Source organism: Molossus molossus, unplaced genomic scaffold (genome assembly GCF_014108415.1).
Source record: "Molossus molossus isolate mMolMol1 unplaced genomic scaffold, mMolMol1.p scaffold_m16_p_8, whole genome shotgun sequence".
NCBI classification, from domain to species: domain Eukaryota; kingdom Metazoa; phylum Chordata; class Mammalia; order Chiroptera; family Molossidae; genus Molossus; species Molossus molossus.
In genome coordinates, this window is record NW_023425402.1 from 99,344,950 (window position 1) to 99,364,439 (window position 19,490).

Sequence of the window (19,490 nt, forward strand, 5' to 3'; positions counted from 1 at the left end):
CTGGCTGTGATATCTTGCAAAGGTGCTGATTTTCTAGGAATAGAAGCCACGTGGGTGGCCCTCCCTGAAATGCATAGGTACAAAATTAAAAGCAGTGCCCTGGCCGGTTTGGCTCAGCAGTTGGGATGTTGGCCTGCAGACCAGAGAGTCCTGGGTTTGGTTCCCACTAGGGGCACGTACCAAAATCAAACAAACAAACAAACAAAAAAACCCAAAATTAAAAGCAGCTTATGTTCTGAGATTGGGCATCTAGAGAAAAACATACACGACTGTGCAGCTGATCATGACTCAGTTCAGAGGAAACAGAAAAGGGAGCTACATAGTTTCACTATTACTACTTTCACTATTATAGCTTCATGTTCAGGGAAACTAGAGAGCCAGAGCTTCAGAGACCTGCTGAGCTCATTTTTGCAGAAGAGAAAACTGAGGTTGTGAGGAATGAAATGACCTGTACAGGCTCACAATTTGCAGCAAAATCTTGATTAGAGTCCAGAGTTTCCCCAGCTCCTGGACTAAAATCTACTCTTACTTAAAATTTTGTCCCAAATATTACACATGTTCCTAAGATGTTTATTTAGGTTTGTTAATTTGAAGTGACAGCCAGTCAGAACTTTTGTCCCCAGTGATTTTTCCCCCCAGAAAAATGTTATAGAATATCATCAGCACCACCAGTGGCTGAAGCCAGAAAACTCTGAGTTATACTTGATCTGCCCACTTCTGTCCCAGCCCTGGCAATGTCTAAGCTGTTGAGGGGGCCTGTTTCCTCCACTTCCAATAGACATCTCACATCCTTTACCTCCTGTTCTGTTCCAAGTCCCACCATCTCTGTCTGCACCCACATAAAACTTCCCTTCCACTCTACACACGGGGGCCACAATGGTCTTCTTTTTGGGTTTTTGTTTTTTAAATTTTTTTCCTTTTTTGATTTGAGAGAGAGAGGAAGGAAGAGGGAGAGAGAGATAGAAACATCAATTCGAGAGAGCATCAATTGGCCGCTTCCTGCATGCCCCACTGGGGATTCGGCCCACGACCTGGGCATGTGCCCTGACTGGGAATTGAACTGGTGACCTCTTAGTGCATGGGTCAACGCTCAACCACTGAGCCACACCAGCCAGGCTCATTTTTTCTTTTTAACTTTTGTTTTGAAATAATTATTGATTCATAGGAAGTTACAAAAAGCAATGTACAGGGAGATTCCATGTCCCTATCACCCAGTCTCTCCCAACAGTGACATATCAAAGCAGGGAGTAGACACAGATGCACAGAGTTGATTATACCTGTTTTACGTGTGTGTGTGTGTGTGTGTGTGTGTGTGTGTGTGTGCAACCATATGGCATATGTAGTTTTGTGTAGCCAGCACCACAAGTAAGAGAATGCCATTCGAAAGCCGTAGTCCAGCCCTGTTATCTCCCTGCTGGAATGTTTCAGGGGCCCATCCTACTAGAACACAGTCCAGCTCCCAACTGTTGTGGAGCGAGAGAACCAAGAGACCACCAGAGCCAAATTAAAGCCAAATAGAGAGCAAAGCTGGCCGGCGACTGATCCCCAGTTCTTGGAGATCAGCCCCAACTGTCGGCTGATTTTTTATTTTATAGGGGGTTTGTTACAAATTTCTGCAGCTGGCATTTCTTGTTGGCCTGGGGAAAGAGCAAGCAAGTACAGAAGCAGAGGCAGTTAGCCATAAGCAGAGGGAACGGAGGTGGGAGGGAGCTGAGGCGAAAGGGAACTGGGTGAACTGGGCCAGCATCCATCTATCCTGCTATTCATTCTATCATCTAAGTTCTAAAAACTAACGAATTCGCTTAGAGGACACATTCATTTAGAGGAGCATCAGACCAGGTGGTACTTCCTCAGGTTGCTTCAGACCAGGGTGTTCTCGCCCTACCTCCACGAGCCCCAGAGCCTCTGAGCCTCCTGCTGCTTCAGTGCGGTTGGTTTGTTCTTAGCTGTTTCCTGGCCGCTCACTCTCCTCCCGGTCTCGCCGCCCCAGCTGAGCAGGTGTCCTCTGTCACAGCAGCCTGGTCTTCGCCCAGTAGCACTTCTCATGATCCACCCTGTTTCTTTATTCCTCGGGGATATAAAAACCATGAGGGCAGCTGCTTTGTCAACAGCTACCCCTCAGAAGTGACCGTGGGGCCCGGCAGCCTGTAAACATGTCAAATGATGATTGCGACATCAACGTCCGAATGCCCAGAACCAGCCCGGGCAACTCGGGGGCTGGGTTTATTTGCTGTGATAGGACCGTGGAACTGCATATGTAGACAAAGGGCTCATGTTTTAAAAAGGATAACTGCCTCATGCTGAATATAAATAGTAGTCTAAGAATGAAAGGGTTCACATTTTTGTAACGTAATGTTTTTTAAAGTCTCTATCCAATAATTTTTGACTTTGTATTCTCTGTCAAACCCCGCTTTTGGTCAGTGCTTAGGAACCTCCTGTTTCTTTTTCTGCATTACATTTTGTGCCCTTAAGGAGAGTATGCAAGTGGGCACACTCAGGCTTCCTGGCCAGCCACAGGGCATCTAGTGTCTCCTATTTATAAATGGTTTTCTTCACCACCAGCCCTTGGGACGCGTTCATATTATTTAAAATATAGAGGAAATGTTTTTGTTTTTTTTTTAAATCCTCACCCGAGGATATTTTTCCTTTTTTTTTTTTTTGTACAGATAGAGTGGGAGGGAGAGAGAGAGAGAGAAACATCGACGTGAAGGGACACACCGAGTGGCTGCCACCCACACAACCGACCAGGGCTGGGGACAAACTGCAACCAAGGTACATGCCCTTAGCGGGAACCGAACCCGGGTCTCTCAGGACCGCAGGCCAACGCTCTAACCGCTGAGCCAAACCGGCCAGGGCTTTTTTCTGTTTTTGTTATTTCCTCTCTGCCTGCCAGTAGTTTCAGACTATTTTTATTCCACTGGGAACCGGGGTAAAGAGGGCTCAAGGACAGTAAGAACCAGCACAAATCAGATTACTTTGTTTGTTTGTTTGTTTTTGCACAGATTACAGATAATAACTTCAGCTTATATTTTTATAAGGCAGTCCAAGAGGAAACAAACAAACAAAAAAGGGCTCTGCGGCTCCCTCTGGCTCACCTTAGCCTACCACGGGCAGAATTCAGATGGCCGCAGAAGCTCCCTTCCTGGAAGCGCGGAGCAGGGATTTGAACTTGTGGTTACTCCGGCGTCACCTTAAGACAAATCTCTGACTGGGTGAGTGGCTGCTGGGAACTGTAGGGAAGAGGAACAAAGCATGTGCTGGCGAGAACCTGCAGCTGGACCTGAAGGCTTAGTGCAAGCCCTGGTCTTGCCACTTGCTTATGACATGACCTTGGACAAGTTACTTAACATTTAATTCTTACTACTGTGAAATGGGGATAACAGTACAGTCAATCCTCATTACTGAATTTACGAGTTTGACCACTTGCTGAAATTTATTTGTATCCCCCCAGACCATTCCTTATGGCACTTTTGGAGTCACAGAAGGGCTTATGCAAAGCAATGAAAAATTGGAGTTCCCGATGTACACTTTCTTGCTGCTCTGGTATAAACAATTGACTCTGTTTACTTCTTAGTGCTACTTTTCTTTTTCTTTCTTTCTTTCTTTTTTTTTTTAAATTTTTTGTGTTTTTTAGTGATTTTGCTGTTTAAAATGGCCCAATCCTAGTGCTCAAGTACCGTCTGGCGATCCTGAGAGCAAGAAGCTGTGATGTGCTTTATGGAGAAAACGTGTCTTAGATAAAGACCAGCCAGGCATGAGTTAGAGAGCCGCTGGCCAAGAGCTCGGTGTTAGTGAGTCAATAGTTCATGTTAAATAAGGTTTTTGAGCAGAAGACAGAGAGCAGGTTTATGTGATGACTGCTTGACGCAAAGGATGTGAACAGAGGCCGGCAGGAAGCTCAGCCAGCATTTCCCCAGAAGCCACCTGCAGTAGTCACCGATTCACCGTTGGTGGCAACATCACAGACGGTAACTACCAGGAATAATGAGAATCGACTATACTTGTTCTGCCCAACTCAAAAGATTGTTATAAAGATCAAATGAGATTCAAAATGCAAAATTGCTCTCTAAACTGTAAGCACCAAACAGTGGGAGGTGGTTTCATTTGTCTGGCAGTTGACAGCCTACAAAGTAGACGTCATCCGTGGTGTCTCGATCTCCCCACATCCTGTGATAGGGGTTTGATGTGCTCATTACTGTTAGTGTCCCTAACGTAAGGAAGTAGAGGTGCCGTCATGGTGGGAACACGAGCTCTGCGCCAGCCCCAGTAAAATGATGAGTGTGTGTCTCTCACACTCCCTGAACACTTAAGTGTGGCCCTGGCTTCCTGGGGCATCCACCTGCGTCCCATATAATGCATTTCTTCTAATCGGGCAGGATTTGTACCAAACAGCAGGACAGCACGTGGGAATCTTGCCATGTGTGTCTCCTGATGTCGCTGCTCTGAGCTTCGGCCCCGGGGAAGACACTCTGGATGGGTCTCTGCACAGAGCTGATCTCTATAGACAGTCATCCGGTGGAGGAACTGGAGGACATCCTGGCAAGTGGCTGTGGTTAGCACCCTGACGCAGGGCACACCAGCTGGGTAAGTGAACGTGTTAATTTCGCTGGTGTGCCTCAAGGTCCGCCAGTTATTACACAAAGCAGGTCATGCACCGCATTTAACTGCCTGATCTGTGAGGTGAGGCTCCAAAGTTGGTCTCCTTTGGCTGAAAATTGCTTGCAATTCAGATTTCTTATTCCCATGACCCTCAAGACTACACTCTGAAGCGAGGTCAAAAAGTATTCAAGATTTTAGGTGGGGATGCATAATTCATACTTAAAATAAAAGCTTAATAAAAGGAAAAGATGGCAGTTGCTTGAAAGGGATTGGCTAACTGTAACATCCATAAACAAATCCAGTGGTAAACCCCAAATTTAGCACAAAGCCTCTGAATGCAACCACCTAAGAGGAGTTAAGATGGGAGGGTTAAAGGAATATAATATAGGCTACTTGAGCACTTAGTCGAAAGTATGTATCTCATGCATGGATGTCATATATAGAAGCTAAAGCTCACAGAGAGAACAGCAGAGCAGGGATGCATGGAGGTATAGCTCATTTATTCTCTCAACACTTACTTATTGAATTTACTGAATTCCTTCCTAGATTTATTTATTTATTCATTCATTTCAGCATTTGAGTGCCAGATTCTGTGTTAGGCAAGAGTAAGATCAAAGCAAGTTATCTCTGGGTTTGTGAAGCTCACAGCCTAGAGGTAGAGGTAGGTCTATGGATATTAAGTATCCAGTGAAATAGTGGCTACTAGGAGGGCATGCTGCAACATGAAATATTTCAAAAAGGGGAAATAAGGCCCAGAAAGACTCCTGAAAGGGGTTAATTACTGGAGAAGAGGGTAAGAGTCTTCCAGATAGAGAGAACAGTATGTGCAAGGGGCCTGTGGTTTGAGGAGCCCAGTGAGTACGAAGGACTGTGGAGGGACCAGTGTGGCTTCAGGACAGAGAGGGGCAGGTGCCCACCCACTGTTGGAGGCAGGTAGGAGCTGGGGGTTGCAGGGCTCTCTGGGCCATGCTGGGGAGTGAACGGAGAGCATGCTCTCTCTCCTGCCTCCTTTCAAATACCTGGGAGATCGATTCTCATCCCTCGGGAGAGGAATGCAACAAGGCAGAAAGCAGAAAATGGCTGCCAAGACTCTTTCTGGCTTCAGTTTCCATAAAAATACTAGGGGGATGCAAGGGACCATGAGCTCAGGCAAAATGTTTAGAGAAATATCATGAGACAAAGAGAGGCCCCTTCCCTCCAACTAGAAAAGAATTTCTCAGGGCTCAGAGAGGAACAGAGATGAGGGAAAGGGGCAGGACGATGGGTATTAAGGGCTCTGCCGAGAGGGGTCCGAGTTCCCTGCAGAACCCAGGGGCTGGACTGAGGGGGTGCCCTGTGAAGTCCAGACAGATTGCGTCATTGACCATGTCCCAGAAAGACTGGGGAGCAGCTGAAAGAGTCTGCTGGGCCCAGCTGACCGTAGGGTACTATGTGGGTAAGATGAGGGATCACTCAGCAGTGACCTTGAAAGACCAGTGGCTGGACCAGGGGTTTAGCATCTGTTTGGATCCCACCCCACAAGCATGTGGAAGACCCCCGGACTCTAGACCCAGTTCCAGGGAAAGCAAGCAGGATCGGTGAAATCTGAAAATTCACTGGGATTCAGTGGCTGCAAATGCTGTCCCAAAGAACAGAGAGAAAAGGGGGTGGGGAAGGGGAGCTTCACATGTATGTGCTGATAAAGCCATAGAATAATTACCTCTGGGACACTAGGCAAACTGCTTGGCTGTGGGGGTCTTTGGGGAGGAGACATTCCTCGTTTGACCTTTTGTCAAAAATGTGACAGACACATGTGCAAAACTCTACCTCTAGAAAGAAAGAACTTTTGTGGTATGTATGCGGTTGTTTCTATTCATGAAGCAGATGAGAAAACTTGCAACCCAGTATTTTGACCAAGGTGACCAAGTGTCCTGCCTCTGGGAACCAGTGCTTATCACTGTAGGTACAATTTGGACCTTTTTTTCTCCCAATGTTTAATACCTTATATCTTTGTACTTATCTTGATTTTTAAGTTGTCTCATTCTTTCAGTAGAACATGTGATGCAAAGAATATTATTTAGACCGTTTCTCTAAATTCGGAGGAGATCGCTGAGTCATTCTAGATAAGAGAATGCATTTATCCCCGGTGTTGACGGGGATGTTGGTGGGCTTTCTTGGCTCGTATATAATTTCTGCTCCAATGATGATGGTAATTTCTCACTATACGTCAGAGTACACCTCAAATCTTTAGAGAGCGTTGCCTTCCCTTTTATGTTTATTCTATCTCATTTAGAAACGGAAGCTTCTATATTTATGGTACATGCTGTGTGTTTTATTTTTACAGTTTTGGGAGTTTCCAGTTAAAGTAGATCACGTGTAGGCAAACAGGTGAAGGCAAGCACCTGTAGCCCTGAGAGCAGAATCTTGTCACATCAACCTTGAAAGAAGATGCCGGAGCTTTGGAAGCACATTCTGGGAGGGACACGCTCTGGAACTGGCAGCAGTGTTGGGGTGATTCAGTAGGTGATCACTGACTGCCTCACAGGGTGCCTTATGATGAGATCAGCAGGATCTACTGCCCTTCGGTGGGGTCTCAGATGATTTTTTTTTCAAATACTCAGATAATTTTTTCTCCAAATACTTTTATCTCAGATGTAACCTCCAGAGTTCAAATTATTTGCAAGTGATCGGAAAAGTCCATGTATGTAACAACTTTTGACTGGCTGAGGTTAGGGCCCGGTGTGCCCTGAAGCCAGTGTGGAGGACCAAATCTCTTAGCTAAGGAGGGAGCGTAGCTGACATATCTAATAACAACTTCTTATTCGACAACATCTTTGAAAATGGAAACTGCTATTGAAATTTACAAAGAGAAAATCGAAATTGAAAAAGGTAGTTAAGACCTTACAGTTACTGTGTGGCCCCCCTCCTCCTCTTCCCCAGCATCCCCTCTCTTTGGTCCTTTGCTGGTGCTGGTGAGGGGTAGGGGTGCCTGGAATTGCCCTCGGGGCTTGAAGAAGGCGAGAGAAGGGAGGTTGCTGCAGCACGTACAGCCCTGTATGTCTGTTAGAAGTTTCCGGGCAGCCCCGGAGCCTGCCATCCATCACTCAGCCGCAGGGAGTGAAGTCTGCCTATGGAGGGGAGTCCTAATAACATTCTCCCTTTGCAAATATCCTGCCATAGGAACGCTTTCTTTACCATCTCACTGGAGCAACCACCTGCAAGGCAGGAAGGGACCAGAGGTGTTTTGGACTTCATTTGGCAGATAAGAAAAAGAGGATTGGAGAGGGAAGAGGCTTGCCTAAGGTCAAACAGCTTGTAAGTAGTTGGGCGGGACCTGAATCCCTGGTCTTCAGACTCCAGGGCTGGGTGGGAGAACATTCAGGAGATACGGTCATGTCTGACGTCTACAGGTAACTGACTAGTGGTACAACCTTTGTAATTCACTTCTCAACTGAAAAGGCAGAAGCCAGGGTTCTAGGGTATCCCCAAGGCTCTGCACTGTAGGAAGGGGGATTTCCACTTTTTCTGCTCAGTAACCACAGTAATTCTCAGGTACAGAAAGGAAGAATGCAGGGTGATACTTTCTGGTGAGGTTTCATTTATTTCCTATAAATAAAGATATGCTGACAAATCACTGGGGAATCAGCAAAATCCCTCAGTATGGGCAAATCCCCTTAAGTAATTTGTGCCGCCTTCATGCCAAGTCAAGGTCTGGCTTTGCCAGGTGAGCTGCTGTCTAATTACAAGCAAGATCTCTATTATGTCTTGCAGAACAGCAATTAACTTTCCCCACAATTCTGCCTTAGGAAAACTTTTTTATTTTTAAATCCTCACCCGAGAATATGTTGGTTTGTTTTTCATTGATTTTAGAGAGAGATGTGAGAGAGAAATATTGATCAGTTGCCTCCCATAGGCACCCCAACCAGGGAGAACCCGAATCAGGGTCTGTTCCCTGACCTGGAATCGATCCTGCCACCTTTCATTGTATGGGACGCCATTCCAACCAACCAAGCCCCACCAGCCAGGGTCAGAAAAACTCTCATGTTTTAAGTATGAGTTATGAGAGGGCATGAGAGTCTGAAGCCTCGGTATTTAAGGGAGGAAGTCCCAAGTCACTTTCACATTTCTTACTATGTGAAACTTTTCTGTGTTCCTAAAATAACTTGACACTCAACACGGACATTTTCAGTATCAGTAATGAGATTCAGGTTTACAAATATTGTCTTGATTTTGATGATAATCTTCTTCCCACGAGAGAAACAAAGAAACAATTTACCATCATGTCAACTCCATCTCGAATCCGCAAGGGGAAACAGATTTGTCTGGGGGAGGCAGCCCCCACCACCTCCGGGAAGTTCCCAGTAGTGCCCCTCTGTACAGCAACACCCCCCTCCTGGGACAATCCTGCTTGTAGCATCACTGCTCCTCATTGTTTTACTGCTGAGCTGTGGTAATTGATGGCGATGTTCTATTAAACAGACGGATGATGAGCCAGAAATGTCTTAGTTAAAAGACAGTTCCATTCTAGCAGGCCTGGTGAAACACTTTACTCTCCGATTTAATTTTATTCTACTGGGATCTGGTGGGCCATGGCTGCTGGTTCTCACTCGGTTGTCATCCACGTGGGTACACTCTCTAGGAAATAGACAAGGCCTCTCTCCTGCTCCCAGCCCTAGATCAGGGGTGTGGTGAAGACAGAAGCAGCATCCACTGAGGGGCCTTCTTTTGTGAGTTCTCTGCTGCAGCAAGCAGATGTGTGAACAGTTGGCAGGCAGGTGGCAGGAGAGAAGGGAAGACACCTGATTGCCTGGTGACCCCGCAGTGGTGCGAAGCTTGGTCTGAGGCTGTGAATATGATCTGCGTGTTTACCCTCTTCCTTTCTGGCTGGACATCTGAATGTAGAATGATCTAAGTGATGCACCGAGTGAAGTATCCAGGCTGAAGAGAGAAGAGGGATGAGAATATAGTTTTCTTAGACTAGTTTCTTTTAAGTAATATTCTAGGACTGTCAAGCATGGATTTCTTAGCCCTTCGGGATGGCATATTCCATTGTGACCCAGGAGAGGTGTAATCCTTTCCCAAAGGCATTTAAGGAGATGTCTGATGTCTTAGTTTCCCACGGCTGCTTTAACAAAATACTGCAAGGGAGGCGGCTTAAAACAACAGAAAGGTGTTGTGGCAGAGAGACGGGAAGTCTGAAACCCAGGTGTCCCCAGAAGGGATCTTTCCCCCTCTTCCAGCTCCCAGAGTTGACAGGCCAGCGGGCCAGTCCCTGGCTTGCAGACACATCTCTCCAGTCTCTGCCTCCAACATCCTGTGGCTCTCTTTCTGTGTGTCTGTGTGCCAGTTTCTCTCCTCTTAGAAGGACACCAATCATATGGGATTTGGGGCTCACACTATTCCAGTATGAGCTCATTTTGGTTTACCTAATTACTTTAGCAATGACCCTATTTCAAAATAAGACCACACCCTGAGGTGCTGGGGTTAGGGACTTCAATACAGCTTCGAGGGAAGATACAGAATCCAAGGTTTTTCCAACGTAGGTGTCCAGAGAACTTTTGGATTGAAGAGAATACTGTGGAACGGATCACTGTGGAACATACTCTTCTGAAGGGATGTCCTTGGCCCTCTGGGCCACTTGCACATGGAGCTCTTCAGTTTGACCCTGGGATATCACTGTCCACGTTGCTCCCAGGTCTTTCAGGCTCTGCCTCCCCCCTGCTTCCATTTCAGTTTCCTGGAGAACCATGGCACTTGTCTCCAGGAGGAACTGCTCTCGCATTTTGGGCGAGCCTGGCCCTGCCATAGAGGTCTCCAGCAAACGTAAACTCCGATCCTAAGTACAAGCCTGCCATCTTGTGGCTGGATCTGACTTCCAGGCAGGCCTTTTTTTCCCTTTAAGTAAATAAGTGCCTTTGCCTCTGCGGAAATGGCTGTTGCTTCAAAGCCCAGACCCCCTGAGGCAGCCACGCCAGCTGCTCTCTGGCCCCTGGGACAACCAGGTCGCCCCCTGGTCTTCGTAAGGCTAGACAATGTGCCGCTTGACCTGTGGTTCTACACTTAGTTTCCTTTTAAGTTATCTTTTCTGGTCTTGGTTAATGAGGCCAACCTCTGAATGTCAATCTATGAGCTCAGTGGCTTTCTGACTTCTCTGACCGGGATCTACAGTAAGCTTGCTTTAATCTTGAACCAAGACACCCATAGAGAAATGGTTTTAACTCTACTAAGTGTCGTGGCACAATATTTACTTGTACAGGATGCCACACACTCAATTTTCTGCTCTTTTATTCTTTATTTTTTTCCGGTCTAGCCTAGGCTATTTCACCTTTAAATGTTGTTCACAATCACTGAATTGATTTCACTCCCCAAAAATGGGCTACAGCGCTCATTTAGAGAAAAGTGACCTAGATTAAAGAAGAAATCTTTGAAGTCTCCCTGCTCCCATTCTCACTTCTCTTCGATTTGTTTTCCACCCCGTGGCAAGAACAATCTTTTGGAAACCGAATTTAGATCAGGTCTCTCGCGTACTTAAAACCCCGGGATCTTTTCATACACAGAGACTGACTCACGCTTCGATGTGGGAGGGCCCTCTCCAGCTTTGTCTCTTCCCACACTCACCCTGTGGCTCCTTTCCAGCTCAGTGGCCTTCTTGCTGTTTTTCGAGCACCTGCTAATCCTGACCTTTGACTTCTTTGATGCTTTTTGTCTTAGTCGCAAAGTTATCTCCCCAGAGGCCCACCCTGACCGCCAGATCCCGGCCCCATTATTGCTTATCAACTCTCCCCATTTTATGTTCCTCCTAGAACTTAGTATCTTCTGAAGTTATTGGCTTACTTGCGTCTTTGCTTTCTGTCTCTCATTAGGATATAAGCTCTCAGGAAGGGACTGCCATAGACGCTGAGGCGGAGGTGTCCATACAGGTCTTTGTCAGGGAGCTCTTGGGCCAACACTGCAGAAGGAGGGAGAGAAGCAGGCCTGGGCAGAGGAAGACACTGGGCCCTGATGCCGTCACAGCAGACACCACAGTCCACCCCACAGGGAATTCTGAAGATGGGATGACTCTGCAGAACTGTCCAAATTTGGGCAAGAAGCCCAGGACTTTGGATTTTTGTGTGACTGATAATTGGATGCTGGCTACCCCAGAAAGGGGGTATGAGATTGGGCAAGACCTGCTGGGAGTGACAGCTGCCCATCAGTAGATAAATAACCAAATAATATGTGGCATATACATACATTAGAATATTATGCAGCCTTATAAAGGAAGGAAATTCTGATACATGCTACAACAAAGATGAACCTTAGAGACATTATGTTATCTGAAATAAATCAGGCAGAAAAGGACAAATATTGTGAGATTCCATTACATGAAGTGTCTGGAGTAATCAAATTCATAGAGACAGAAAACAGAAGGGTGGTTGCCAGGGACTGGGGGAGAAGGGAACAGGAAGTTAGTGTTTAAACAGAACAGAGTTTCAGTTTGAGAATGATGAAAACAGTTTTGGAGGTGATTGGTGGTGATGGTTAGACACAGTGTGAATGTACTTAAGGCCACCAAACTATATACTTAAAAATGGTTAAAATGGTCAATATTATGTATATTTTATAACAATATAAAAAAGAGTAGTATACAATCAGCTTTCAGCTTAGTTTAGATTAATTCTTCATTAAACAAGAGAACCGTAACTCAATATATTCACGAGTGGAGTCACAGGCCACACTGATGTTTAGCACGCTGTATTAAAGAGATTTTAAAAGCCATCATTTTGCAGAAAAGCACTGAATACCTTCCTTTGCTTACAGAAATACTCTTTATTTCAGGGAGATTATCCTGCATCATGTGGGTGGGCCCAGTGTTATCAGGGGAGACCCTTTCCTTCCTCCTCCTGGTTCTCCATGGGGAGGGGAAGGGAAGTGAAGGTGGACGTCAGAGTGATATGATGTGAGCAGCACTTGACCAGCTGTTGCTCATTAGAGTAGTTAGCATTATCTAATCAATCAAACTTTAAAATCTAAGAAAAATGAAAATATGTAACCTTTGGACCTCTGGCCTTTCCAGAATCCAAGGTTGGATCTAGATGCACACACAAAAGGGTTCTAATCTCCCCGCATTTGTATTGAGCAATCTCAAAGTCCCAGCTGAACAAGTTAGTTATTGACAAGCCTTCACCCCCAATAGGAAACAGATTACAGTTGTTTGAGTGAACACTTTGTCTTTAAGGGGAGAGAGAAAGAAATGAAACTCCTCTGGCTCCACTCACTTCATCATTAGAAAGACTGAAAACCTGGAGCCTATACATGGTTAGATTAGTGTTTCACAATTACCTTATTCTCGGAGGAAAAGTTAAGGGTTAGGGGTTAAAATGTGTGCCCCAAAAGCTATGGAACCTGTGGATGGGACATTTTTTGGAAAAAGGATCTTTGCAGATGGGATCAAGTTAAGATGAGGTCATTTGGGTCAACAATAATTCAAAATGACTAGCATCCTTATAAAAAGAATATAAATATAAATATAAATATAAAAGGAGAAGAGAAGAAACACAGAGACGGGACCCACAGAGGGAGGATGACATGAAGACCACAGGGACGACACCGCGTGACCCATGAGGCAGAGCCAGAGCCATGTGTCTACCAGGCAAGGGTGCCGAGGACTCGCTGGCAGCCACCAGAAACTAAGAGAAAGACCTGGAAGAGTCCCCCCTAGAGCCTTCAGAGCGAGCAGGGTCCTGCCCATCTTGATTTCAGACTTGTGGCCTCCAGACCTGTGAGGCAATTCTGCTGTCTTAAGCCTCCCCTTTTGTGGTATTTTGTTAGAACAGCCCTCGGAATCCATACCAGGTATCACTTTAAATGCCAAGCAACCAATGCCTTTATCAAGAGCCACCTCGTGTGTCACTCCTTCCTCATAAGTTATTTTTAGGGGAGAAATAAGATTGAGAAACAACCACTAGTTCTAATTTTATGTCTTAATTTGCGGAAGGAAATACAGTGTCTATAAATGCTGCATAATATTGCATTAGAATATACTTTTTTTTTTTAATGGAAAAAAAACACATGACTAAGCACCGCAGAATTTTTGTCTTTCTATTTAGAACAATGTTATTTTATGGTTAAGTTCTTCCATATAAAAACATTGTTTTCAAAAAAATAACATAATATAGGGGTTGGAGACTTCCTGTCATTTTGGGAGTGGTCTCCAACCCGTGACCTGGCTGTCCTGCTTGGATATTTCTTCAGGGAGGAAACGACGCACTTGGGAACTCTGGAGTCTCAGCCGTCACATTTTGGTGGGGCAGAGCCAGATGTACTTGATGAATCACATTCTGGAACAATCCCCAGCTTTGTCGGATATATCTGTCCTTTCAAGCTTTTTCTGAGAACTCATTCTAGTGAGGGGTCTCTCCTTCCTGCAAAGCCCGGCCCTGGGCCCCACTTAAATGCTCACTGAGATAAGTAAGAAGAGAAGGCTGTGCACGCCCCAACTCTTTCCCCAGGGAAAGGAGGGAGTGACACAGAGCACAGACAGGAACGCACAATTTGCTTGAGGAAGGAGTGATGTAATTTGATTCTCACTCTGTAACCCCCATGTCTGGACCTGCTCATTTCACCACCTCCAACGTTTTTTCAAACATTTCTTCTTCCCAGTCCCATGATTTTCTTCCCCTGTGAGGCCTCTGCGAGCTCCCATCAGCTGCTGCAATGGGGCTTTGATTGGCCCTCCTGGCCACGGACTTCGTCAGTGCCCGATTCTGTGGCCAGATGAACCTTCCATAATATAGTTTTGGAAACATCGCTTCCATTCTTCAAACTTTGAATTTATATTTATTGGGGAGTTTATTATGTGCAAGATAATATGCTTTATGGAGAGACCATGTAGGAAAAGTTACGAAGGCACTGGCTGCTCACCATACTGTGCTCTTCCGGACAGTGGAGGGGGCTTGGGCTTAGAGGATTTGAATTTGTGGTAAAGAGAGGATTTCCTCTAGGCCAGTGCTCTTTTTTTTTTTTTATCCTCACCCGAGGACATTTCTCCATTTTTTGTACAGATAGAGTGGGAGGGAGAGAGAGGAAGGGAGAGAGAGAAACATCGACATGAAAGGGACACATCGAGTGGCTGCCACCCGCACGACCAACCAGGGCCAGGGACAAACTGCAACCGAAGTACGTGCCCTTAGCGGAAACCGAACCCGGGTCTCTCTGGACCGCAGGCCGACGCTCTAATCGCTGAGCCGGCCAGGGCTAGGCCAGTGCTCTTCAACTTGAGCAAGCATCACCTGGAGGGCTTGTTGGACACATTGATGGGCCTTCCCAGAGTCTCTGATTCTGGAGTGGGGCCTGAGAACTTGCATTTCTAGCAAACTCCCCAGGGATGCTGATGGAGGTGATTGAGGAGCAAACTTTGAGGGAGGGAAAACAGTTTGGAAAGAGTGGTGATGGTTACACAACATTGTGGCTTTACTTGATGCCACTGTTCACTTAAAAAAGGGCTAAAATGGGCTCTGGCCAGTTTGGCTCAGTGGTTAGAACATCAGACTGCGGTCTGGAGAGACCCAGGTTCGGTTCCCATTAAGGGCATGTACCTCGGTTGCAGTTTGTCCCTGGCACTGGTTAGGTCGTGTGGGTGGCAGCCCCTCGATGTGTCCCTTTCACGTCCATGTTTCTCTCTCTCTCTCTCTCCCTCCCACTCTATCTGAACAAAATATTGAAAAATGTCCTCGGGTGAGGATAAAAAAAAATAAAATTGAAAACAGGGCTAAAATGGTAAGTTTTGTTATTATATTTGATCATAAAAATACAAAAAAGAAATAGTACATGCTGATAGAAAAGAGTTCAAATAATATACACACACATAAAGCAAAAAGTGAATGAGAGGCCTGAGGTTGTTAATCCTTCCTCCAGTATCCAAATGCACAGGAGAATCTCCCAAAAGACTTGGTAACCATTCAAAGGGGGCCTGGAGATGGGCTGAGAATGGGCAACCAAAGGGCCCTGTGCCCTGGGCTTGGAGAGTGCAGAGGCATTAGGGAGGGAGCCCACGCGGCGCCTGTCGCTTAAGACTGCACCCTTCGCTGGAATCCAGAAAGAAAGGGGCCCAGACACCTCTCCTTTGACACCAGTACATGCTGAGGGTACCCAGGAAATGGAAGGGCAAGAGAAAGAAGTCTAATTGTCTCCATTGTAAAATAGAAGGGGTAGAATTTTCTTGATAGCATCGTTAAGTTTTCTGCCATTGGCGGAAATGAAATGATTAAGATGGCCAAGGAATCTGAAGTAACAAAATTTTATAATAATAAATGGTGTAAAAGTATCTTATGCCATTCTCTACAGCATCTACTCTCGGCGTTCCTGACTTGATGAGGAAAACATGTCGAGACAACTCCCCAGGATGCTTTAGAGCAACTCAGAGTAGACAGGTGTATTCGGGCCTTCCAAAGGCAGCAGTATGGTATCGCTCTGTCCCCACACCACAATCTGTTTCTACAGTAAAACTGATGCGAAGCCATGATATTATCAGAAGCCTTTCCTGTACCACTTAGTGGTGACTATGAAGAATTTTACTCTCTTGGCTTTTTCATGAGTGGGAGGCCTGGCCATAATCAGTGTGCTGGTTGTGAAGAAATGCGAAGACCCACTTAGTTGAGCTCAGGCGAGTGTTGCAGGAATTTGCATGGAGTGAGAAGGATGTTCTCATGGAAATCTGAGAACATATTTTTAAACCTCTTTTCTGTACTCTTCCTAAGCTAAGCATGAGCCGTGGGAAGTTGCCTTAGTCAGCTATAACAAAAATACCACCAATTTCGGGGGGTTGTAAAAAAAAGAACATTTACTTCTGATAGTCCCGCAGCTCAGATGTCCAACATCAAGGTGAACGGTGGATCTGGTGTCTGGTGAGAGCCTGTTCCTGGTTCACAGGTGGCCACCTTCATGCAATGTCCTCACAGGGTGGAGAGAGAGCTAGCCAATTTTCAGGTCTGTTCTCATAAGGTCACTAATCCCATTCATGAGAGTTTCACCGTCATGTTCTGATCACCTCCTCCCAAAGGTCCCATGTCCAAATACCGTCACATAGGAATCACATGAATTTTCATAGCATTCCCCCTTCCACTCGCCAAGCAAGTTAGTTTGGCACCAGTGAATTTTAGGCTAAGGGTCCCAGCTTGCTACGAAGGAGTAAATGACATGGGCCTTTTTAGGCTAACACGCGAGGGTTATGTACGGCCCATTTATGTAACACTGAGCTGGCATATTGCTTAACCTCCGTGTGCTTCATGTTTTTCAGTTGTAAAATGGGGATGATGATGGGTTGTTCTGAGGCATATACGAGTTAATATGTATAAAGAGCTATGTGGTCAGCACTCGATAAGTATCAGCTATTACTCACCTGCCATGCTCTCTCCACGTCCCATTCAGGATAAAGAAAACAATCAATTTTCACATAGCACAAAGACCCACTTCATCCAGCATGCACTTATCTCTTGGCAAGAGTGGCTCCCTGTATGCCCTGCCTTGGTCCCCACTGCAGGCCCCACAGTTACCAGCACCATCTGAAGCTCAGATCTTGCCCACAATTTCCGTTCAGCCTGGAAGGTTCTTTTCTCTTTTACCAAATTGACTCCTACTTAGAATAACAATCTCAACTGAACCATTCCTTCTTCTGTGGAACCTCTGGTCTCCCCAGTGAGACCACGCCACACCCGATTCTGCTTCCTCACAGTTCATGCGGAGGTAGAGCCGCCTGTCGCGTTCACTCTCTGTAAGACCACAAGGTCTCACGCCTTGTATTCCACTCACCACTTTATTTCCGGCCCCTAATGCAATGCCTTTCACATGGATCCTAAAAGTACATGTTGAATGAGTGAGCGGATGGATGGGTGAATGAGGGAACAAATGACCAACTAACTCTTCTTCTCTTCCTTGAGCCAGGCAAACCAGGATTAGTCTCTTCTTTTCCCATTGCAAGTCGCCAAACATGATGAAAAACATCCATCCAAACACAGCTGTCCTTACGTGTCTTACCTTATTTGGTGACTTCAGAATTCCCCTCAAGACTTGTTTTGCTGGACACGGGGCCTGAAATCCAGGAGATCCAAGCAATGCCTTCATCAGCTAACTTCGTCCCGTGTTTCGTCCCGTGGTGGACAGCTGCTCACATCTGCACCCACCAGTGAACTATAATTAGCCCCCCCACTTCCTGTGGATTTAACTCCTTCCTGGTACTCACATGATTTGTGTCCTATTGTTATAAGAACAGAAAATCATTCTGTTCCCTTGAGGGTACAGAGCTCTGTGGGCTAAAACTGAGCCAGACCTGGGCCCTGTAGGAAACTGAGACATTCACACCCAGTGGCCCCTCACTGTCCTCCCTTGTGGCCAGTATAATGTTGCTTCCTTCCAGGTCTTGCCTCTCATGCTACCGAGTGGCTTATTTATTCTGTAGTTGTAGTGGGATGAAACGAGGAACTTGCCCCAGCATGGCCCGCTGCGTGCCATAGGACTGGCTGCTTCGTGTTAGGTGTGGGTTCAGATCAAATGGGACCATCCATGGTCATCTCTGATGTCCGTTCAAGGGATCATGGGAGATACTTGCCTGGGAAGAGCTGTGAGCATGACAGGCATTACTAACACAATGACAATGTCTCTTACAGAGCCCAGTTTTTCCATAATAACTGTTGCACAGTTCTCTGCAATTAGACCAGTATAAAATATATTAAAAAATAGTTGTCTATCATAAAAAGGAACATTAAAATATACAATGAAATAAAACAAAAACATAAAAATAGCGATTAAAATAAATAACATCCATTTAATTTTTTGAATAGGCAATGTGGTCATAATAATTAAACATTTGAAATTATGGAATAGTATACAGTAAAAATTCCCTCTCCCATTCTTGTTCCCCATCATTCCAATTACCACACCCTCTCCAAAACAAGTAACCACTGTTGTTTTAAATTTTAAAAAAAATTTTTTTTCTTTTATTGATTTTAGAGAGAGAGGAAGTGAGAGGGAGAGAGAGATAGAAACATCGATGACAGAGAACATGGACTGGCTGCCTACTGCATACCCCCAACTGGGAATTGGGCCCACACCCTGGGCATGTGTCCTGATCGAGAATAAAACTGGTGATCACTTGGTGCACAGGTCGACTCTCAAGCACTGAGCCACACCGGCCAGACTTTTAAATTTTTTAAATCCTTACCTGAGAATATGTTTTTATTGATTTTCAGGAGACAAAGGGAGAGAGAGAGAGAGAGAGAGGCAGAGAGAGAGAGAGAGAGAGAGAGAGAGGGAGACATTAATTGGTTGCTTCTTGCACTCACCTGGATCAGGGAGTGAGCCCAAAACCTAGGTATGTGCCCTGATCAGGAATCGAACCCGCAACCTTTTGGTGTACAGGATGATACCCCAACAAACTGAGCCACACCTGGCCTAATTTTTAATTTTAAGATAAAGATTGACTCCCAAGAAGTTGTAAAACTGACACAAAGAAGTCCTGATAAAACCATTGTTTTAAATTTATCATATAATCTTTCAGGAAATGTTATAAATATACAAGCACACATAAACATATAGTATTTGCCACTTTGTTTTACTCAAATAGTCTCCTAGCACCGTCATTCTTACTGCTGTAGACTGGATGTTTGTGTAGCCCCAAATTAATATGTGGAAGTCCTAACCCCCAATGGTGTGGTGTTAGAAGGTGGAGCCCTCACGAGTGAGGCTGGCACCCTTAGAAGAAGACATGAGAGAGGTGACCTTCCTAAGCCGCGTGAGGACACAGTGAGAAGGTGTCTATCCACGGCGCGGGAAGCAGGTGCTCGCCAGGCACAGAGCAGCCTGCCCCTTGACCTCGGACTTCAGCCTCCAGAACTCTCAGCAATGGATTTCTGTTATTTAAGTCGCCTGGTCTATGC

At 45.6% G+C, this 19,490-nt stretch overlaps 1 long non-coding RNA gene across 1 annotated transcript; it reads right to left on the reverse strand.

Moving 5' to 3' along the window:
* Positions 1-1,855: 1,855 nt before the first annotated feature.
* On the reverse strand, positions 1,856-17,697 carry LOC118620821. Its single transcript, XR_004957539.1, has 3 exons — positions 17,593-17,697; positions 3,096-3,230; positions 1,856-2,068 (listed from the first exon to the last, which is right to left on the reverse strand). It is a non-coding gene; the product is annotated as an uncharacterized LOC118620821 (long non-coding RNA).
* Between the last annotated feature and the right edge of the window lie 1,793 nt (positions 17,698-19,490).